This window comes from Protopterus annectens, chromosome 2.part1 (genome assembly GCF_019279795.1).
Source record: "Protopterus annectens isolate FY-2018-M chromosome 2.part1, PAN1.0, whole genome shotgun sequence".
Classification (NCBI taxonomy): Eukaryota; Metazoa; Chordata; order Ceratodontiformes; family Protopteridae; genus Protopterus; species Protopterus annectens.
Window position 1 is genome coordinate 1528309130 of NC_056729.1, and position 24724 is coordinate 1528333853.

Sequence of the window (24724 nt, forward strand, 5' to 3'; positions counted from 1 at the left end):
CCCTTAGTGACCACTTTCCTCTTCACATCCAAAGACACTTTATCCAAATACCTAGATCCCACAGAGACTGCTGTAAGGTATCCCCCTTTTATATGAATCATTTAACTCTAAACTGGCATCTGTCAACTGGTCCTTCCTTCACTACCTCCCCCTTAATGAAGTTGTTGAAAATTTTAACCAAAATTTCCTCAACATCTTAGACTCACTTGCTCCCCAAAGAAAAATTAGGATAAAAGCTACCTATGCACTTTGGCTATCAAAAGAAACCCACTCCCTCATGCATAAATGGGATAGGATCTGGAAAATCTGGCAGAAAACCAAATCTACTACCCTACTGCAAAATTATAAGGAAATCTCCCATCCTACTATACAATTATAAGGAAATCAGAAACCTTACAAAAAACGCATTTACCAGGACAAGAAAACCTTTTATAATTTAACACAAACTAATCACCTCTCCAACCCTAAAAGATTCTGGTCTACTATCACTAATATCCTTCAATCTGGTAACCCCACAACCCCAAATCCCTTCCCTAATAACTCACCACTGGAGACTGCTACACTGCTTAATAACTACTTCATAGAGACTATCCACAAACTAACTCACACAGACCTTAACTCCAGTCCCATAAACTCTTCTGCTTCTTCTACTCTTAATAATAAAATCTCTTTCCCTCTTAAACCTGTCCCCACTTCTTATATCAAATCTCTTCTTCATAAACTTAAACCCTGCTCCCTATCTGCTGATAAATTACACCCCCTCTTTCTCAAGCACGTGGCTGAATCCATAGCCTTCCTTGTTTCTATCCTAATAAATAGATCTATTCAAGAAGGCACTGTTCCAAACATCTGGAAATCTTTCGACACTATACCACTACACAAAGGAGGTAACTTCACAGACCCCTCTAACTTTAGACTAATAGCCATCCTACAACCACTTTCTAAAATTTTTGAAAGGTGCATACACTCTCAACTGCTTAAATACCTAATCCATTAAAACCTCTTACCCCCTACCCAACATAGCTTTTGGGCTAACTACAGTACTGCTACTGCCCTCTTATCTTTTAGTTATACAGTCAGTGAGGCCAGAGATGATAATCAACTAGTGTCCTGTCTCTTCCTTGACCTATCCAAAGCATTTGATATTGTGCCTCACTCTAAACTACTAACAAAACTAACTGATTTGAACCACTCTCCTTTCACTTTGCAGTGGTTCTCCAGCTACCTTACTAATAGACTACAATCTGTTTTATGACTCTCTTCCTGCTCCCCTTCTTACCTGTAAAAACAGGGGTCCCACAGGGTTCTATCCTAGGGCACCTTCTATCCAATATATTTACCAACCACCTCAACTCTGCCTGCAGCCACTTGACTCTAATCCAATACATGGACTACTCAACCCTCCTCACCACCTCTGACAACATGTCGCATCTCCATTCTCTTACAGAAAACACATTCATCGCCATAGAAAAATAACTTAATGAAAACCAGCTTAGCCTAAACCCTAAAAAAGATAAACTCTTACTTTTCCTACTAGGATCACTCTCACGCCATAAATCCACCTTCTCCATCTCTTCCCTAAACAAAACAGTTATCAAAGTTGATCCACATACTAAACTCCTGGGCACCATAATTGATGACCAACTAAAATTTGATCAGCATATTCATCAGTGTATCAAAAAGACACATCAAAAACTGGGATTACTGTATCGAAACAAAAAATTCCTCACACCAGACACCAGGCTATCCCTAGCTAAGGGTTTCCTCTTGCCTTCTCTATGCCGCTCCCATTCTCACAAATTTACAATCCACATTAATCTCCCATCTCCAACAAACATATAATAAAATCACCATATTTGCAATAAACCAACCTTTTAAATCACACCATTGCATTGCATTAAAAAAACTGCAATGGCCAGAATTCCCCCATCAGCTTCTTCTCTCACAACTACAAGTGGCACATTACATCCTACACAAACCTAATGCCATCCTTCCCTCTCCTCCCTCGTTTCCTTCTACACCCCCACTAGATCTCTTAGAAGCTCTGACCAACAACTCTTTGAGATACATAAACCCAACAAAAACATTGGAAAACTACTTTACAACTACAGTGTGTCTTTAGCCTGGAACAAACTTCCTAACTCTATAAAAAACATCCCAAATACAAATCAATTCAAAAAGCAACTAAAATTTTTTTCTCTTAAGCTCATGGATTTGCCCTTGCCAGGAGCCAACATAAACCGTCCCATCTCTCCATCCTATTTCTCTCTTCCTTTAACTCACTTCTCTTCCTCTCTAATAACTTTATGGCTACTTTTCTTTGAATCTGCCTTTCTCACAATTTTAAGTAGCTATACACAAGTAGTAGTGTGACTGCTATGTATCCGCTACAACTAAAAACAATGCAATTATGTATGCAGTTCATCTATTTTTTGTAGTTTACTGACACTCTTATAGCACATTGACTCCAATTTGCCTTTACATTTGTGCATCTCATACCTCATCTGTAAATGTATATTGTGCATATTCGGAACTGCTAAATTCTGTTAAATTGAACTCATTTTATTTGTTTATTGTAACTGTATTATGCTTAACTTTTAGTGCATATTCCATGTTTTACTTTTTTTTACCACATTGTATAACTTATACTATATAGGGAGGGTTGGCATAATGGCTAAAGTTTTACCTTATAAACACAAGGCTCAGGGTTTGATTCTCACATAGGGTAATTGGCTAGGCTTAAAATGGCCCACAAGGGCAGTTAGCATTGTAGTAATCTATGTTTATTATATGTTCTATGAATATTTGCATGTAATTTCCTGGAGTTTTTCTTCTCGGGTCTCCACTGAAAATGGGCTTCTAGCTCAGTTGGACTAACCCGGTTAACAAACATCAAATAAATAAACACATGTAAATAAATAAATAGTCTTGCTGGAGCTGTATGTACAGGCTTCTTTAAAATAGTGACTACAGGTTGATGATCAGTCTCAGTCTGGATAGCTTGGCCAAAAATATAATCATGGAACTTCGAATATGCAAACACAATTGACAAAAGTTCCTTCTCAATTTGAGCATACTGCATCTCAGTTGGTTAAGAGTTCTAGACACATAGGCTACTGGTCTGCCCTCTTGAAGAATAACTGCACCAAGACCGAACTTTGAAGCATCACATGAAAGAACTACTGGTTTGTGGACATCATTGTATCTTAAAATTGGTGGACTGGCAATTTTCTGTCTCAGGTCATCAAATGCTCTCTGGTGTTGTTCCAGCCAGGACCAGGTAACATTTTTGTGTGTCATCTCTCTTAAGGGTGCTAACAATTCACTGAAATCTTGTATAAACTTGCCCAAATAGTTAACCATACCAAGAATATACTGTAAGGACTGGACATTGTCAGGAGCTGGCATCTCAAGAATGGCTGTTTATTTGGAAGAATCTGGTCTTAAGCCTGAACTGGTAAATAAATGACCGCATAAGTAACTTCTCTCAGGTTGAATTTACATTTCAGAGGATTGAGCTTTAGATTCACTTCATGTGCTTTTTCCAGAACTTTCCTGAGGTTTCTATCAATCTCTGCTTCACCATTGCCTCCAACTAGTAAAGCATATACTATTATAGCACACGGATTAGCCTGAAAAAATTTGCTCCTTTGCAAGCTGAAATACTTCACTGGAAGAATTTATTCCAAAAGGCATTCTGAGAAATCTGTATCCACCAAATGGTGTACTGAACGTAGTCGGTAGTGAAGATTTGTGATCAAGCATTACTTGCCAAAATGAACTCTTTGCATCCAAGACAGAAAAACAGTGGCATTTGGCATGAGGTTAGCAACTTCCCCGGCTGTATGCATAGGATGGTGGGGTCTCTTTAATACGTACTAGCGAAATGGAAAACACAAACCAAACGAAAAAAAAAAAACAAAAACAGGAAAGCCAGCAGCCACAAGTATGTTCTGTACAACAACCGTGGACAGGATACTTTTAACGTAAAACCAGTTTAATTTAAAAACTTACACATTTTCGTCGCTCTAAATAGTGCAACTTCTTCAGAAAAAGAAACAAACAGCGGACACAATGTAACCGCTCAGTTTAAAAGTTGTTACATAAAGTCATGTGATAAAAAACGGCATTGACTTAAAGGCAAAGCGATCCAAACAGTCTATACAATACAAGTAAAGTCACTTTTGTAAGTTAATTGTTCTACTTTGTTATATTAGTTACATCTTAACTCAACATCACCAACTTGTAACAAGTAGAGCTATACAACATCCTTTCAAAACCACTATTTAAGTCATAAACTTGGAATATACAGTATATGAATGCTCAAGAATAAGTACTTCCTCTAACATCCGATGTGATCCTGTAAAGTTTAAGATCCTACAATCAAACCAGTAAGGGGGTCCTAAGGTGTACCTTAATGTCACAAGCCTATTGAGAACGAGGATTCAGTGAAATGACTTCTGTCGCAAGTTGGATCATAAAATCTATAAATGGCAGAAGTCATTGTTCACTTACAGTTGTAATTGCAAGTTTAACCTCAAACTGGTAACAGTGATTCATCTCATGAGATTTTTCAGTTTAAGTAAACATGAGATGTTACAATTCTCATTGAGACCAGGAGGGGAAAACGCATTCAAAGCTAGTTGTCATTCAAGTTTGCGTACTTCAAGTAATTGAATGAGGGCCACCCCTAATATCTGGTACTAGCTGTATAGTACTTATTCTTGAGCATTCATATACTGTATATTCCAAGTTTATGACTTAAATAGTGGTTTTGAAAGGATGTTGTGTAGCTCTACTTGTTACAAGTTGGTGATGTTGAGTTAAGATGTAACTAATAAAACAAAGTAGAACAATTAACTTACAAAAGTGACTTTACTTGTATTGTATAGACTGGATCGCTTTGCCTTTCAGTCAATGCCATTTTGTTATCACATGACTTTATGTAACAACTTTTAAACTGAGCAGTTACATTGTGTTTGCTGTTTGTTTCTTTTTCTGAAGAAGTTGTGCTATTTAGAGCGACAAAAACATGTAAGTTTTTAAATTAAACTGGTTTTACGTTAAAAGTATCCTGTCCGTGGTTGTTGTACAGAACATACTTGTGGCTGCGGGGTCTCTTTAATGCTTTAAGTCACTTGGGTCAATACATATTCTGATTTAATCTGAGCTTTTCTTATGAGCAACTACCATGGAAGACACTCATTCAGTTGGTTCTGTAACTGAACAAATCACACCTTGCGGCACCTTTTTATCTAACTGGACTTTGACTCTGTCCTGCATAGCTATCGGAACTCTTCTCACTGTTCTGGTGACTGGAATGACCTCTGGGTTTAATTTCATGGAGTACACAACTTGAAGTTTACCTAGCTTGTCTTTGAAAATATCAGCATACTCTGTGAAAATAGCATTGGTGAAACTAGAACTAGGACATGTGCTTATGTGATGGACTTCTTTGGTAAAAAAAGCAGTTTAATTTTTAAACTGTCTCTGAGACCTAATAATGACTGTACAGGTCTTTTGACTATATAATATAACAAGCTGTAACTGTTCCCAACTGAATCGCATGAAAGCACTACTGAGCCTTCGGTTTGGATCTCTTCACCTCCATAAGCAACAAGCTTCACACAATTGGCCAAATTAAGTTGTTCACCAGTTCTTACTCTAGCAAATGTTTCTGCTGACATGACATTGCAATTTGAACTAGTGTCCACTTTGAGCTCTGTGGGGTTGCCATTAATCTGGACAGTACAAAACACTTCATTTTTTGTCAACAAATCTACTGCATTAACCTTCTCACCAACCACTGATACACCATCTACATAGAAAGTAGAGTTGCAGCTTTCTATATGATCAGCTTGCTTTTTTGAGTGACCTTTTTTTAATAAATGAATGAGGCTTACTTGTTTTACAAAGCTTTTGAAAGTGGTTCAATTTTTTACACTTGTGGCATTGCTGACCAAATGCTAAGCACTTTTCTCTTTTGGACTCATGATTGGCACCACAATTATGACAGTTAACAATGACACTTGACTTGGGTTTTGCTGACTCACCCTTGTGCTGCATTGAGCATGTCCATTTTACTGAGCTAGTCTTAGAAATTGCTGGAAAGGCATGGGCTTTCCCCTAGAAGTCCCACAGGGGCTGCAGCTGCCATGTGCTTAGGCCTGTTTCTGTTATCCATGTGCTGCATGCTGTCTATGTTTACTCTAGAGGCTGCTGAAACCATGCTCTTATCACTTGCAAGCATATTTGTGTGCCTTTTTGTAAGCTCGTTGCTAAAATAAGTGAATTTCCAATATAACATTTGTCTGGGGGGGTTATACATTTCTCTAAATTTACATTCAAGCACTCAGGATCCTCCCTTGATTCAGCTTATACAATAATATAACAGTTTTCCCCTTCTCCTGCATATACTGCTGGTGCATACACAAATGAATGCTCTCTTTCAATGGTTTCTGACCCCACTAGATTAAGCAGAATAAATTCCCTCGTATGTGGATCTTTGTCAGAAAAATCTGCTTGTATGAAAATATTGTATTTCTCCACAAATACTCTCCAGTTTTCTGCAATATTATGATCAAACACAAGTGGACTGGGTCTGTGAAACACCTCTGCTATGCCTACACACTGTAATAAAGACCCTTGGAGTTCTGTATGAACATACACACATATACATCAGAAATGTATGCCAGAAACTTGTAATTATGCCCAACAGCACAATATACTCTTCAAAATAACTGCACTTTGTGAAATAAGTCTCCGAAGCACAAGGGCACTTTGAATTCACTGTACTTTGCAAAACCACTCATCAGTGTAAAAAACACTTCAGAATGACTGCACTTTGCAACTGAATTGTGCACAGCACCAGAAACTTTTTTAAAATGACTGTACATTATGAAATAACTGTACAGTGTAAGAAACACTTTGAGATGACTGCACTTTGCAAATGAACTGTACTTTGTACACAGTAAACTCTTCAAAATAATTGTACTGTAATAAAGCACACACTGCAAACACTTTGCGCACTCTGAGATACTTCAAACAACTCTAGTTATACTTAGAATAGCCTTAGTCAATGTGAAATAGTAGCTTATATCGAAAACCATAGTTCTTTTCTAAAAAAATGCATTCGCTTTGCTTTTCCATGCTCATTTTGCCCTTTATTGTACTCGTTATGCCAGATTGACTTTTATCATGCTTGCTACACTTTTCTTCTGCTCATTCTACTTTTAACATGCTCATTATGCAAATCAGAATTAATTCTGAATGCTCTCATGAGTATTTCAAATAATTTTATCAAATATTGTGGTTTTGAACATTTTGTTTAATCACTAATATGTTTTGTGCTTTTCGTTTGATTAATAATGTGTTTTGTGCTTTTCTAATGCTATGTATCATTTTCTTTATGAAATAAATCATTTTTGAGAGTTTTTATTACTTGGAACTTGTTTCTGACCTTTTTTCAATTATTTGAGTGGGCTAGAATGAATCTTTCCTTTATATACCTCCATTTCTAATTACACACCTCATGGCTCAACTTCTGGCTTCTTTCTGGATGCTTGTTGCTCAGACATCCCGGTTCCAACAACATGTCATTCAGGCATGCCACTTCTAACACCATGTTGTTCAAACATACCACTTCTGGTACCATGTTGTTCAGACATCCCACTTCTGACACCATGTCGTTCATCCAATCAGGATAAAACAGACAAACAGTTGTGGGTTCGGTTCAAGTAGCTCTATTACATACAAACACATCTGGATTGAGGCTTAGTTACTTAAACTTAAACAAACTTATAAACAGACTGTATACTACACTCATACATGTTAACACTCTGGCTGTTCACTCAAAATGGCACTGCTGCCTGCATGTGCTCCTTATTTATATGCATCTGCCATCACTTTGAAATGCTTCTTAAAGTCGCAACACACACTCTGATCTGCAAGCAATGCATGCTGACAGGACTAAGGAAGTTGGTTCATAGGTTCATAGTTATACACTAGTCCAATGACCACCAGGGGTCTTTATAAGCCTCACCATGCTCTTATTGATGAGTAATTAGCCTGAGAGACAGTTTTCCTAAAAGGCAATATAATGAGTTCCTTGGCATTGAGTTTTACTCCATGACTTTGGTACCAGTCATTAATCTGTGTTAGACCCTCTTGTAAAATGTTTGTGTCATGGGAGAATCTATGATAGCTCACAATTTGTAGTCATTTGCGAACTTGGTCAGCCAATAGCCTTTGTTATTAGCTTTTACCTCAGAGAACTAGATGTCAAATAGAAGCAATTCCTGCTTGGAGCTTGCTGGTGATTGCTCTCTTAGTGGAGGTGGTATCACCAATCCTGACTTCCTGAGTCCTGTCTGTGAGCCAGCTGGCAATAAAGTGAGTTTTCTAGGGGTTTATGTCCAGTTCAGTGAGTTTGTATCAAATGCCTTAACCAGGTCCAGATAGGTGGTATGCACTGTTTTCCCCTCATCCATTGCCTTGATAATCTTCTCAAAGAAGTGCACAAGGTTTAGTAGGAATGATCTTCCCCTGACAAAGCCAGATCTGATTGGGTCCAATATCTGAAAGTTGCCTGTGTCTTTTTTGATAATTTCCATGATAATTCATTCAAACCATTTTAAGGTTTTCTGTCTAAAGCCCATTTTAGCTGGTCTGTGGAGTAGAAGGAGTTTGAGATACCAGGTCAAAGGCTTTGGCTAAGCCTGGGGCCATTCTTCTTAACCTCTTGGAACAAGAAATCCGGACAAAGCCTAAGATAATGAGGGACAAAGGCCCAAAAATAGGGACAGATTTTAAACATTCTTTATAAACTAAACTAAAATTGCTTGAATAACATGATTTGTGTTAGTATGCATTTTGTGAAGGATATGAAATCAGAAACTCAAATATATGTCATTATTTAGTTGCTTCATTCTTCAGTGATTTGCCAGAAAAACACAAATTTTCTAAGGAGCTGACAAAAAATATGAGGCTAGAAAAAAGCCTGCATTTGCACTTGTTTCTGTCCTGTAACTCGTCTGGTGCAGATACAGATTCTTAGTTTTAGCACTTAAATTTGCTTATTCGTGCTCAGCACTTTTTCAGGACTTGTAAGCACTAAATAAGCTACTAATTACTATACCACTCAACCTTCCTCATTACCTAGAGGAAAACAGTTTTTGTACTTACTTTTCTCACTTGCTTATAGAAAAACAGCTCTTGTACTCACTTTCCTCACTTATCTAGAGGAAAATAGAAATTGCCTCATGAACACAGACAACCCTCTCCTCCTACCACCCAACACTACAACCTGTGAGAGATGCACTTATCTAGCCAAACTGGAGGTAAAGCTCTCTCCAACCAAGACTGAACTTGACAGTCATGAGGAGAAGGTAAACATTTGCACCACACCACACTCATCACATAGTCTCACTAAATCTACACCATCAAAATCCACACATAGTAACACAAAAACATTTGCGGAGGCTCTCAATAATAATCTGTCTAAGCAACAGAGACCTCCAAAGCAGAAACGCAAGCAACCTCCATCCCCCAACATGACCCAAATGACACATAGCCCACAGACTCAGTGTGCCACTCAACCACAGTCAATAAGGCAAAACAACGTACCCAACGCACTAGTCATAGGTCACTCTATAGTCAGGCACACTGATGTCCCACTCACCAGGCTAAACAAGGAGAAGGTTACTGTCAGCTGCCTGTCAGGTGCCAGGATTCGCCACATAACCCACACACCCAGGTCACTCCACAACAAGTACAAATATGACTCTGTCATTGCCCATGTTGGTGTGAATGACCTGAGATGTACCTCCCTGGACTACATGAAAAGAGACATGGAAGAGCTCTCTAATCTTGTAGTCCAGGCATGTATGACCCTAGCCCTGAGTAGCCTTCTGCCATCACCCAGAATGATATCGCAGTACAAGGACAAAATTATTTACTTCAACAATTGGCTAAGCTTCTGGTGTCATTCTAAGGGGATCCAGTATCTGTCTGCTTGGGATGACATGGTCGACAGACCATGAAGCTTTGCCATAGATGGCCTGCACCTGTCACCCCTGGGATTCTGGATACTAACTAAGGCTCTTGCTGCCCCTATAGTGCCTTTTTTAGGCAAGGTTCAAATGACAAATTCACCACTGTAACAGGAACAGGCAAGCAAAAACTGGGGGTAATGCTACTCAGTGCTAGAAGTCTAAATCTCAAAATGCACTCACTCGAGGCACTCCTTAAAATGGAGAACATCCATATCTGTGCAGTGACTGAGACCTGGTTCAAGGCTCCAGAGAGCACCCCTGCACTACCAGGCTATAACTCATACCACACTTTTCGGCCATGTAACCTGGACCGAAATACCAAAGATGGAGGTGTGTCCATATTTATTAAGGATATCCACACCTCTAGGCTAGTTGCTCAGCATAATGCATCTGACGTTATCCAAGTGCAACTAACTCTGGGCAAAACTGCAATCCAAATTGTAGCTTGCTACAGATCCCCCACCTTGCCCCAGGATTCCCACTCCTCTTTTCTTGATGTAGTGGAAAATATTAGGGTTCAACCAAACACCTTAATAATGGGCAACTTCAACTACCCCACCATTAACTGGGAAAACTACTCATGTACCAACTCCTTAGCTCAACACTTTTTGGAATTCATAAATTCCAATCCCCTGGATCAACTTATCCACACCCCCACCAGGGGCAACAATATCCTAGACCTAGTCATTACCAACATGAGTGACCGGTGTTCCACACCTGAAGTCACCTCCTCGTTGGTCCAATCCGACCATAAGCTAATCACCCTTTATATCCACACCCCCCACCCCACACCCCCATTAAGGAAACCATGGTAAAAAATTTGTCCAAATCCAACTTCATGCTTCTTAAGATAAAAGCGATGAACTTCATGACACCCATGCAGATGGACAATACAGCTACAACTGCTGAATACTACACAAATGCACTCTATAAGCACTTACATGAGTGCATGAATTGTGCTATCCCAAACAGAACTAAGATGTTATCCTCCAAAAAAAGTAAGCCAATCTGGTGGTCCCCTGCCATAAACAACCTGCACAACAGAAGGAAGAAACTGTTGCAAAAGAGAGTAAAATCCCATGAGTGGAGGAGCTCCCTGGTCAGCCTCAGTAAGAAGCTGAGATCCCTTATAAGATTCAAAGATAGCTATGAAAACAAAATCGCCACTAATTCTAAGGACAACCACAAAGCATTCTATAGCTATGTCAAGAATCTCGATGGCAACACCCAGATCTGCTCTGAGTTACAGCACAACAGCATGAAAATTACAGAACCAACTGATATTGCCAACATCCTGGCAGATAGGTTCAGTGCTAACTTTACCTCCCACCCCCTAAAGGGCCCATATCTATACAGGAAGAATGCAGAGTCCCTGTAATCACAACTATGCAGGTAAAAGCTGCACTCTCTAAAACCAAAAACACAGCATCCATGGGACCGGACAACATCCCAGGCTGCGTTTCAGTTCAGAACGAACTGGCTCCCCACTTAAGCACCATGTTCAATAATAGCCTCGCATCAGGCTTTGTGCCCACTGAATGGCGCACAGCAACAGTTATCCCACTCCACAAAGGGGGAGCCACCACTGATCCTGGGAACTATCGACCTATTAGCCTGACGAGCCTGGTCTGCAAGGTCATGGAACGTATCATCATAGAACTCATAAACAAAGACATTGGTAACCTCCAAACTCTGGATCCCACCCAGTTCGGGTTTATGAAAGGCAGATCATGCCTCCTGAACCTGAATGACTTCTTTGAGGCACTCACCAAAGCTGTAGATGAGGGTAAGGTGGTTTACACAGCCTATCTTGACCTCGCTAAGGCTTTTGACACCATCCCCCATTCTGGAATTATAGTTAAACTCACTTCTTTCTTCTTCTGGCTTTTTCCCGATTAGGGGTCACCACAGTGGATCACCTGTCTGCTCATGATTGGCAGTGGAGTTTTACAGTGTCGAGTTGCCAACCCGGCGCCCAACCTTCCACAGAAGGCACACACACGCACACATTCACACCTAGGGCCAGTTTGTCCAATCCACCTACAGCATGTCTTTGGGATGTGGGAGGAAACTGGAGCACCCGGAGAAAACCCACGTGACCACAGGGAGGACATGCAGACTCCGCACAGAAGGTACCCCAGCCGAGGATCGAACCAGAGAACCTCTTGCTGTGAGGTGGCAACGCTAACCGTTGCACCACTGCGGTCAGCCTATAGCTAAACTCACTAAACTAGGTATAAATCCCTATGTCACAAGATGGGTTGCCAACTGGCTCACTGACAGAACCCACACTGTAAAAGTTGCAGACTCCAAATCCGACCTCAAAGCAGTGACAAGTGGAGTACCACAGGGTTCTATCCTGGGACCTTTCCTGTATGGTATCTACTCTGAAGTACAGGCTAACACAGAAGGCCTCTGGCTAATGAAGTTCGCAGATGACTGCAAACTAGGAGCCATAGTCAAGTCCCCAAATGATGTGGACATCCTACAGAAGGGCCTTGCTGAGACAGATGCCTGGTGTCAGAGCCATGGCCTCAAGCTCAATTCCAAAAAGTGCAGTGTCATCCCCTTTGGTAAAAACTCTGTACCCATGAACTACCACATAGGCAGCAATCTACTCAACACCGAATGTGTGATAAGAGACCTTGGGACCCAGGTGGACAGTAGTCTCTCCTTTGATAGTCACATCGCCACAGTAGCCAGGAAGTCCTTCTAAGTGGCACACCTCATCATAAAAAGAGTTATCATCCAGGAAAAAAGAGGTCATTGTTCCCCTCTAATTGACACTCATTAGACCCATTATAGAGTACAATGCCCCTTTTGGAATGTACCTTACAAGACATCTGCAGCAGCTGGAAAGGCCACAGAAGTACCTCACAAAGAGGATTACTGGCCTCAAACAAATGCCCTACACTGACCGTTTCAAACAACTCCAGCTTTACTCCATAGCATATCGCCTACTCTGAGGTGATCTCTGCCTAACATATAAAGCTATGTCAAACCCAGAGCTGTTGGACATGCTACATCTAAAGAAATCCCAATTCCTCCGTGCTACATGCTCTAGGGACCTAAACCTTGTCACCACAATAAACAGGACATGCTGGAGGGATAGATTCCTGTCCCAGAGACTTCCCATACTCTGGAACAAGCTACCCATCTATGTCAAGCAAAGTTCTTCATTAGCACTCTTCAAGAAAAATCTTGATGAGTGGATGGGAAATAGGAAATACACCCCGGGGATCACTTCTGTGTCTTTGCTCGACAGTGGCACAGGAAAATAACTTTCTTGGGTGGCGTAAGCCAGGGAACCTTGTTGGCTAAGCTTACGTAGGCCCTTCGGCCGATAGCCTAGTACCTACCTATGAACCTGTGAACCTATGGACATTCTGTGAAAATCTGGACAGTTGAGAGCTATGCCTGGGGCAATAGAAGCTATGTAAAAGGTTAATATTTGGAAAGGTTAGTAGTAATTTAGTTTAGAAGGTCAATAAGGCAGTTTCAGCAGTTTGCATGGCCCAAATGCATGTCAAGAACAGACTAATTAATATGCAGTTTAGGAGTAGTTCTTGTGTATATCTTTCCAGTATTTCAGAGACAAGAGATAATATAGTAATAAATCTATTGTTAGAGAGGTCAGTTTATCTTCCTGTCTTGTGGACTAGTTTATTATGTAAGACATAGATTTACATCAGAATAAAATCAACTTTTGCATTTGCAAAATTAAGTCATCTGTTGTGATTCATGTGATTGATCATCAGATTGTTGACATAATGGATATAGCCAGGAACAATTTTTGGAACTATGGTAGATATTGTTCAGTGTCTATTTCCAGATATCAATGAAAATGTTCAATTTAAACCTATTTTTAAAGGCAAAGGTAAAAGCAATCATATAGTATATACTGTACACTGCATGGAGTTGTGTGTTTAAGTCATGTGATTTTATTTTGTTATCAATATCTGTCTACTACTTGAAACTAAAGCTGGAAGAAGTATCCTAAAGGCTTGCTATATATTAACATATTTTTTTGTCTGTCCAGCTTGTTGCCATCTTTTTATCGTTGATTTTGGAGAAATCTTCCATTGCTAAGTTGTGGGATGAGTAACCTGTTGAGATGGCAATTTATTTTTGCCCAGTACCATTGTGTTGGTTAGCTGTATAACTGAGCTGGCTACTTCAATGAAATGTTTAAGAGAAAAGATTAAATTCCCATACATGCCTAATTATATTTTGTTTTGTATTTATAGTTGTTTTGAAATTGAAGGAAATAGTTTTGTGTGTTCTTATGTAATAAGCTCTTTAGTTGTTCATAATTGCTTTATATGTTTGCTTAGTTGTGTTGTTTCATGTATGTGTTTTCAGGCTTTGCCTGTACTAGACACCAACTGTTTTGTCTCTGTGGTTGACTTATCTAAGGGTAAAGTTGTGAATTTTACTTTGTTTTCCTGTGAGCTTGGGCTGTAGAAGTTAGTACTTGAAGGAAGGTGTTGTTTCAATTATTGATATCTTTTTCTAAATTAAGATATTTAAGACAGAGCCACAGCAGAGTACAAGTGGAGCTACACACTGTGTGCAGAGCATTTGTCAGGAGATAGCAAGACTAAACTCCAAGCTGAGTTTCATGTGTTGCCAAGAGTAACTTGTGTGTCTCATTATACATATCTTTTGCAAATACAGATGTAAACAACAGCATTAAGGCAAAATTCCAGTAAAGTGATAGTGGGTTTCAGAGGAAAAAGTCCTACGCAACTTCCTTTGTTATCCCTACACTACAAATCCACACACACACACACACACACACACACACACACACATAGACACACACACACACACACACACACACACACACACACACACACACACACACACACACACACACACACACACACAGCCTCTTTCATGCCCCTACAGACAAGGAGATGCATATCCACATTCATGCATGCACTAACACACACTCCACTCCCAGTTACACAGTGAGTATTCCCATATGAGTGAAAGGGTGACCACCATATTTTTATAGTGGTCATTTTTTCCTCCTTTTCTGACAAACTTTGACCAATCCACTCTGGGAGAAGACAAGAAAAGAATCAGAGTGCTTCCTTATTCAGATACCTCCCTGATTAGTGAGGCATAAAACCTAGGGTGATGGCAGCTGGGGCTAGTCCTTAATTTCATTAAAAGATGAAATATCATTGGCTGTTTCACATTTGAGGAACCTGACGCAAAAAAATCAAATGGCACCTCTGTGTTGCAATCTTTCCTTGGTCAATGAGATTGCTATATACTTTAAGACCTATGGTGTTATAAGTCTGAGTGATTCCATAATTCTTTCAAAGGAGGAAATACCTTTGGTCATTCCACAGTAGGGGGCAGCACAGGAAGACTCAAAGGCTGCCTTCTTGTTGTGATTTCTTCCTGGTCAGAGATAGAAAGAAGTGCACTTACTTATACATACTAATGCTAAATTTGCACAGCCACAACCCAGCTAAAACACACATTAAGTTATATGGTACATGGTAATACACACCAACAAGAACCGTTTTGTAAAATGACAAACTCAAACTGACTGACAAAGGTGCTATCATATATTTGTCGTATCAAATAAAAAACTAAAGGCAATCTAGTCCATAAAAATAATGTGACTTTTATTAAAGAGGAAGAAAATTCATACTGACTCTTTAACAGCAATAAAAAAAATTCTACTGTCTGTCGAACTAGATATGCTATAGTTGCAAGGCGACTTTGCAAAGCTTTCTATGTCTGGATTCTTAGTAGAAAATCTGCAGGCTACTTCAGGTTCTTCCACCATGTTGCTTCTTTGTCAAAGCATAGTTTCCAAAACTGCAGTTGCAGGCACAAACTCTGTCTGTATTAAGAATCCAACTTCTCTGAATGCAGAAGCCATGGCTCTCCTTACTGTACAGCACACGGTATGATGATGCCTTGTTCGCAGCATTCTCTGTGGAAATCTACCTGTCTTTAAGGTAAACACACCATTTAGAAAACACTCTATGCACTGCAACATTTACAAATGTATTTACAATATGTTCACCATTTACAAAACATGCTATATGCAACGATATTACTTACATGATTTTGGCACATTGTAGGGCGAGTACCACCAAACTGTGGGTCATCACTTCGTCTACCATCACATTTTGGCTTTGCATGCTGCTTTACTTGACTTAATTCTCACTATGTAGGAACCGTTGCTCATCCTTGTGACACTGTTAATGAAGACAAAGGGGTTTCAAAAAAATTGTTTTTCTCTAATTATTTTACATAGGGTTCTAAAATGTGAGGTTTGGTGAGTTGTGTATGTATGCAAAAAAAATAGTATTGTCTGACTTCATTAAGTAACAGCTCACAGCATGTAAAAAATCACACTGTTACCAGTACCACTAAATGCATTCCAGTGTTGTATTTATCTATCTCCAGTCAGTTTTACTTGAGCTTCCATAACCTTCTGCAACCTACTTTACCATACCTCTCAACCTCTTAGAGGAAGAAATCTGGACAAAGCCATAAATAAAAGTGGAACAAAGGCCCAAAAATAGGAAAATTTTTAAATATTGCTCTTACAAACTTAGAAAGTTGATAGAATAAGAGGTTTTGCATTAGCATGAATTTTCTGAAGGGTATGAAGTCTGAATCTCAAATGCCTTTCATTATTTTCTAACTTCATTCTTTACTGATTTGCCACTATGTTGTTTCTTTCGGCTTATCCCAGTTAGGGGTCGCCACAGCGGAACTCCGGTCCGCTAATGTTTGGTAGTGGATTTTTACGTGCCGAATTACCAGCCCTGACGCACAACCTTCAACTAAGGCACCCCTATTCGCGCATGCCTCCACACAGAAGACGCTCTAGCTGAGAATCGAACGCGACAACGTTTTGCTGTGAGGCGACAACGCTACCGCAGCACCACTACTGCGGTCAATACTGATTTGCCACTATATTGCCAGAAAAAAAATGTTATGAAAAACAAACTGAAAATATGAGGCAAAAATCTGGACATTCTGCGAAAATCTGTACAGTTGAGAGGTATGTTACTTATTTAAAGCCTTATGCACTATTTAGTTCTATTTTCATTATTCAAAATTCTGTGCTGTTTCCTGTTTACATTGTGCAGAGTGAAACATTGTATTTAATTACTTTTTGATGATTTATCAATTCATATAGTTTTTGCACATGTGGCTGGCAGTGTTAATGTTAATTGATAGAGCCCAGTCCCCCTAATGGTGAACCATGAGCTCAGTGAGAAAGTTAGCCAGAGCTACTACTGATGTCTGGCTTGTTGGCCAGCAGTTACCTGTCCTTAATATCTTAACTTGCTCAAATCAGCTTCCAACCAACAGTCACTTTTTATGCAGACTGTTCTATCATTTTAAAACCAACAAGTTAACTCCTTCAGCGAGTTGTTCAAATGCTGTTGATGAAGTTCTGCAGTTATGGTTGTTAGCTAGCATGCCTACAACGCAGAAGCCAAATGCAGTGGCAAAACTCAAAAGTCTGTATGAGAAGCATTCTAGAACCAGGAAGAATAAGAAGCGCCAGTCAGATACATAGTCTCATTTAGAAATAGATTTTAGCAATGCACCTTTGAAGCTTTTTGATGTGGGGCATGCTGATGCAGAATTATTGATAAAGACTCAAGAAGACTGAGATTTTCTACAAGATCAACTTACAGACAGAAAAATGATAATTGGTGGAGAGGACATTGAATTGAAAAAATGAATGGACAGAAAGGAAAACGACTACAGGAAGAAATGAAATGAAAAGATAAAGAACAGCTGAAAGAAACATTCAGAGAAGCTGGAGAGCTGACAGAGGCAGAAGGCAGTAGTGAACATGAAAATGGCGATGAAGATGATGCAGCAGCAAACATGTCAAAATACCACCAGAATTTAGTAACTGGTAGACAGCCTGTAAAAGAAGTGAGCACAGCAGATACAGGATCGCCTGAATCGTATCCAAAAAACGACAACTGGTGGATGATCCTCTTTTTGTTGCCAGCTTGGACCACATAAGAATAACTTCTCGTCAAGTGATGCATATTGTTGCAATAGACAGAGCAAGGCAAGCTGCATGACAATCCATTGCTGAGAAAGTAAAGAAGCAGTTTCAACCATCAACACCCCTTGTAACACATTTTGATGGGAAGATGTTACCTCAAGGTGATGGAGAATTTGCTGATTACATGCCAATTGTTGTTACAGGTCGAAATACTGAAAAACTGCTGGACATATCCCAACTTCCATCAAGCACTGGTGAGCTGATGGGACAAGCAGTGATACAGACATTGCTTAGCTGGACAGGTGTTCTAGAATGGTTAGCCAGTTTGTGCTTTGATACTACCAGTGCCAATACTGGTGTGCACACATGTGCCATCGCAGTGATTCAGCGAGTATTGGAGAAATTACTCTTGTTTTTAGCATGCATACATTGCATTTTAGAAATGTTTTCTATGGCAGTGTTTGACATGTTCTTCCCATCTTCAGGATCACAAATAGTTTTTTGCAGACTTAGGGGATACTGGAAACTTCTTGACTTGAATGCATACACACCACTGGTTAAGGAAAGTGGAGGTAATGGATGCCTGCTAGACTGTGAGAAACACTGGCTAGCTGAGAAGCGAAGTGAGGTTGTTGCACTTCTCTGAGACAAGCTGACGTGTGAAACACAGCCTTGTGATGACTACCTTGAATTTCTCAAGCTGTCACTGCTCGTCCTCGATGACAAACCACAAGGTGAAGCATTTGCTTTCAGTCCAACTGGTGCATACCATTGTGCCAGGTGGATGGCAAAAGGCATATACTGCCTTAAAATCTACTCCTTTCAGGAGCAGTTTAGATTAGCTGCACATGAAATTTAGGCTTTTCACTGAATCTGCCTCTTCACAGTGACAGTGTGCATTAAGGCATGGTTTTCAACTACTGACACTTGTAATGCTCCATTCAATGATCTTTGCCTGTTGCAGACACTGGCATAGTTTACAGCCATAGACAACCAGATGGCTCAAGTTGCTTTGCGAAAGCTCAAGGGACACCTTTGGCATTTGAGTGAAGATCATATAGCACTGTCCTTTTTCTCAGATCGTGTGTGGAATGAAGAGAAACAGCACATTACTGAAGCCTTGAAAAAGCCACCCAGTAAGGAAGATCTAAGAAGAGTCAATGCAAAAGCTGGTATCAGTTTCCAGGGTATAACCTTATCTGACTTCACAACAGAACGATCAATGAATGTGTTTACTGCTGTCAACATAAACCCATCTTTCCTAACAGCTGATCCTGCAGCATGGAGTGACATGCCTGACGTTAACATTGCGAAACAAACTGTTACAGCTTTGTGAGTTGTTAACGACTGTGCCGAATGAGCAGTCAAATTAGCAACTGGCTACTGTCAAGTGCTGACTCACAATGAGGAACAGCGAAAGCTGGTATATCAGATTACTGAACACCATCCACAGAAATTCACAGAACCACTAAAAAGACACTATAGTTCTATAAATGAACTTTGGTAAGCTTGAGCTTACTACCCGTGAATGTTGTTAATTTTTACTAGGTTTATTTTTTACTAAACTGTTTGACATTTGTGTTGCTCAGAATTACAGACATTTCAGATGCAGCATGAAACTGATATTTGCCATTTGTGAACTGATTTGTGAATATATTTAATTTCTATTGGCACAATTTGGAAAAAAAAATGTAAAAATCTCAGAATTAAAGTGCACTAAGCTGTCACTTAACTTGGAGTTTAAGGCTTTAAATTTTACATGGTTCTTTGTCCTACCAATCCTCATAAAAGCAGGGGGTATGCGAACAGAAAATCAAAAAAAAAATTTTTTGCACACACACACACACACTATATATATATATATATATATATATATATATATATATATATATATATATATATATATATATATATATATACATACACACACACACATGAAACACCCTAATGAAGATGTTACCTCATGTAAATATTTTCATAATACATAATGTACTGTGGCTACTGATAAAGGCCAGATATTACAAATGTCTCATTTATACCATTCTGATCTGAAATATTTCTCATAGGTTCATAGGTATGTACTAGGCTAATGGCCCTGGAGCTTTTACAAGCCTAACCCATAGAAGTGCCCTGGCATCGTGCCGCCCAACATTAGTTCCCAGTGCCTCTATCAAGTAGGGCCACTGGAGTGATCCCTGGGGTGAACTTTCTATTTCCCATCCACTCATCAAGATTTCTCTTGAAGGGGGCCAGTGAGGTGCCAGGAGGTCTATTCCAGAGCATAAGCAGTCTCTGTGTTATGAACCTGTCCCTCCAGCATGTTCTGTTGATTGTGGTAATGAGGTTGAGGTCTCTGGAGTGTGTGGTGTGGAGGGATTGGGATTTCTTTAGATGTAGCATTTCTAACAGAGCTGGGTGAGACATGGCTTTGTAAGTCAAGCAGAAATTGCCTCTTAGTAGATGATATGAGACAGAGGATAGCTGGAGTTTTTTGGGTCTGTCCATGTAGGACATGTGTTTAAGGCCTAGGATCCTCTTCATGAGGTATTTTTGTGGCCTTTCCAGCTGTTGCATGTGGCTAGTGAGGTATATGCCAAATGGGGCATTATAATTGATGAGTGGCCTAATGAGGGAAGAGTAGAGAGAGAGAGAGAGAGATGATGACCTTTTTCTTCCTGGATGCAAAACCCTTGGTAATGAGATGTGCCACATAGATGGACTTTCTGACCACAGTGGCAATGTGGTGGTCAAAGGATAGTTTGCTGTCAACCTGTGTCCCCAGATCTCTTATAACGCCTTCAGTGTTCAGTAGGCTACCATCAATGTGGTAATTAGTGGGAACTGAGTTTTTCCCAAGGGGGACAATGACACATTTTCTTGCATTAAGCTTAAGGCCATGGTTTCGACACCAGTCATTGGTCTCAGTGAGGCCTTTCTGTAGGATGTCTACATCACTTGGGGAGTTAATAATGGCTCCCAGCTTGCAGTTGTCTGTGAACCTGGTCAGCCAGATTCCCTCCCTACTGGCCTGGACTTCTGAGAAGTAGATGCCAAACAGCAGAGGACCCAGGACCGATCCCTGTGGGACTCCACTTGTGACTAGTCGGCAGTCTGACTTGGAGTCCACTACTTTCACACTGTGGGTTCTATCTGTGAGCCAGTTTGCAACCCACCTAGTGATATAGGGGTTGATGCCTAGTTTGGTGAGTTTAGCAATAATTCCTGAGTGGAGAATGGTATCAAAGGCCTTAGCCAGATCAAGGTAGGCTGTATGAACTGCCTTGCCCTCATCCACAGCTCTGGTGACTGACTCAAAGAAGTCAACCAGGTTGAGCAGGCATGATCTACCTTTTACAAAACCAAATTGCATGGGATCTAGAGTTCGGAGATGCCCTATATCCTTGTTAATTAGGTCCATGATGATGTGCTCCATAACCTTACATATCAGACTCATCAGGCTAATGGAGCAATAATTCCCAGGGTCTGTAGTTGCTCCCTCTTTATGGAGAGGGATGACTGTAGTAGTGTGCCATGCAGTAGGGACAAAGCCTGAGGTGAGGCTGTGATTAAATAGGACACAGATGTGGTGCCAGTTCACTCTGTAGTTCATGTAGAACACATCCAGGGCTATTGTCGGGTCCCATGGAAGCTGTATTCGTGGCCTTAGACAATGTAGCTTTAACCTGTGCTGCAGTAATGCTGGGTGCCTGGCATTCTTCCAGTATTGTGATTGGTCCTTAGGGGGGAGAAAGGTGTAAAGCTGACACTGAATCTGTCAGCCAGTATGTTGGCAATATCTGTTGGCTCAGTATAGGAGGTACCATTGTGCAGTAACTCAGAGCAAAACTGGGTATTGCCGTGGGGATTCTTGATATAACTATAGAAGGCTTTGTGGTTGTTTTTAGTGTCTGCTGCAATTCTGCCTTCATAGCTGGCTTTAGAGGTTTTGATGAGGGATCTCAACTTTTTGTTGAGGCTAATAAGTGAATTTTTCCAGTCTTAGAACTTCACCTTTTTCTGCAACAGTTTCTTTCTTCTGTTGTAGTTTATTAATGGCAGGGGACCACCAGATTGGCTTATTTTTTTGAAGGAAGGCATCTTGGTTCTGTTGGGTATAGCTAGTTCCATGCATTTATGTATGTGTTCATACAGTGCATGTATGATTTGGCAGTCATGCATCTGTTTTCCATAGACATGGGTGCCGTGAAGTTAGCCACCTCTGTTTTTAGGAGCCCAAAGTCAGCTTTGGAAAAGTTTTTCATGGTGGTTACCTTTGCAGGGGTTGTGGGTGAGATGTGGATTTCCATAGTGATTAGTTTGTGGTTAGATCTAACTAGGGAGGAATTGACTATTGGTGTAGAGCAACGGTTGCCCATGTTAGTAATAACCAGGTCAAGGATGTTGCTTCCTCTAGTGAATGTAAGAATGAGCTGGTCCAGGGCATGGAATTGATGAATTTCAGGAAGAGTTGGGCAGTGTACTGGTGTAGGAGTAGTTTTCCCAGTTGATGGAGGGGTAGTTGAAGTTACCTAGTATGAGAGTGTTGGGTTGGACCCTTATAGTTTCCAGGGTGCTTAGGAATGTGGAGTGATAGTCTTTTAACATGGTTGGGGACCTATAGCAGGCTATGACCTGAATTGCCATCTTACCCAATGTTAGTTGTACCTGAAGTATCTCAGATGTGTTATGCTGGGCTACTAGTCTGGAGGTGTGCATATCCTTTATGAACATGAAGACACCACTGCCTTTGGAGCTTCAGTCCATGTTCTGGGGTCAAAAGGTGTGGAATGAGTTATAGCCTCGTAGCACAGGGGTGCTTTCTGCTGCTTTAAACCAGGTCTCCGTTACAGCACAAATGTCACTGTTCTTCATTTTGAGGAGTGGTTCGAGCAAGTGCATCTTAAGAATTAGACTTCTAGTATTGAGCAGCATGAGCCTCAGATTGCATTTATTTATTGCTGTTATGGTGGTAATTTGGTCTTTGGAACATCACCTAAAAAAGGCACTATACGGGTAGCAAGAGCCTTAGCCAGTATCCGGAAACCCAGGAGTGACAGATGCAGGCCATCTCTGGCAAAGCATTGAGGTCTGTCAGTCATGCCATCCGAAGCAGACAGATACTGGATCCCCTTAGAATGACACCAGAAACTTAGACAATTGTTGAAGTCAATCATTTTCTGCTTGTACTGCGATATCACTCTGGGCGATGGTAGAATGCTTCTCAGGGCTAGGGTCATACCTGCCTGGGCCACATAATCCGAGAGCTCCTCCATGTCTCTTTTCATGTAGTCCAGGGAGGTGTGTCTCAGGTCATTCACACCCACATGGACAGTGACAGAGTCATACTTGTACTTGTTGTTGTGTGACCTGAGTGCGTGTGTTATGTGTCGGATTCTGGCACCTAATAGACAGCTGACTGTTACTTTCTCCTTATTCAACTTAGTGAGTGGGACAGCAGTGTGCCTCACTATCGAGTCACCTATCAGTAGTGTATTGGGGAAGCTGTTCTGCCTTAGGGGATTAGGTTGAGGGGCATACTGTGTATATGAGCTATGTGTCTTGTGGTTTGTGCTGTGTTGTGGTGGTCAAGTGCATTTCTGCCTTTGAGGTCTCTGCTGTTTGGATAGATTTCTCTTGAGAACATCCATGAAGGTGGGTGTGTGGTTTCTGTTTTTATGTAAGAGCTGTAATGGTGGGTGTTCTGGAGGGCTATGTGTTGCATGTGGTATGGTGCAGGTGTTGACCTTCTCCTCTTGACCAGCTATTCCGGTCTTGGCTTGAGAGTGCATGCCTTCCAATTTGGATATATAAGTGCATCTCTCACAAGTCTGAGTGTTGGGAGGTAAGAGGAGAGGGTTGTCTGTGTACATGAGGCAGTTGCTACACTGCCTCAGAATGCCCAAGTTCACCAGGTTAATAGGAGAAAGCAAAGGGAACTGACCTGTACATGCCAGGATGGATGGTCATTATTACTAAGTACTGGAGCTGTTTCCTTGTATATTCCTTTTACAAGACAAATGTCACTCAAGGTATCTGAGTCTGTACAGAGCATGCCAAACACTTGAGAGGAAACGAATACGTAGACCCTGAAAATGTATTTCATCTGTGTGTATGCCACTTTTCTCAGCCCGGAAAATATGTCTGCACTAAATGTATACATGACATATTAACATTACTGGTGCACTAGTCAGTCCATTGTAAGGATATACAATTCATATGTAGTCATTACAAATACATAAAATATGTCAAGTTTATTACCAGTAGTGTAACTAGCTATTTCACTGTCCAGGACCATCCTCCAATCTAGTAACTCACATCAGACTTGTGGGGAAAAAACTCTCTTTTTAAACTGTATACTACAGTTTCTACCTGCCATACATGGAGTGCTGAATCGTTTCATTTCTTTTTTTTAAACAATTTTTATTGATTTTTTTAACAGTACAGCATTCAAACAGAAATACATTGTAGAATGTGCGTGTAATACAGAAGGAAAAAGAAAACACAGTTATGCAAATAAGAATAATAACAACTATAATATTTACAACGCTGTATAGTTAAACAAATTAACAAGCTGCTATTAGGAAAATGAATTAACAAAACCCTTACAAATTATATGAGTTGTTTTCTAGTAAATATTTTAAATTCAACCACAAATGAT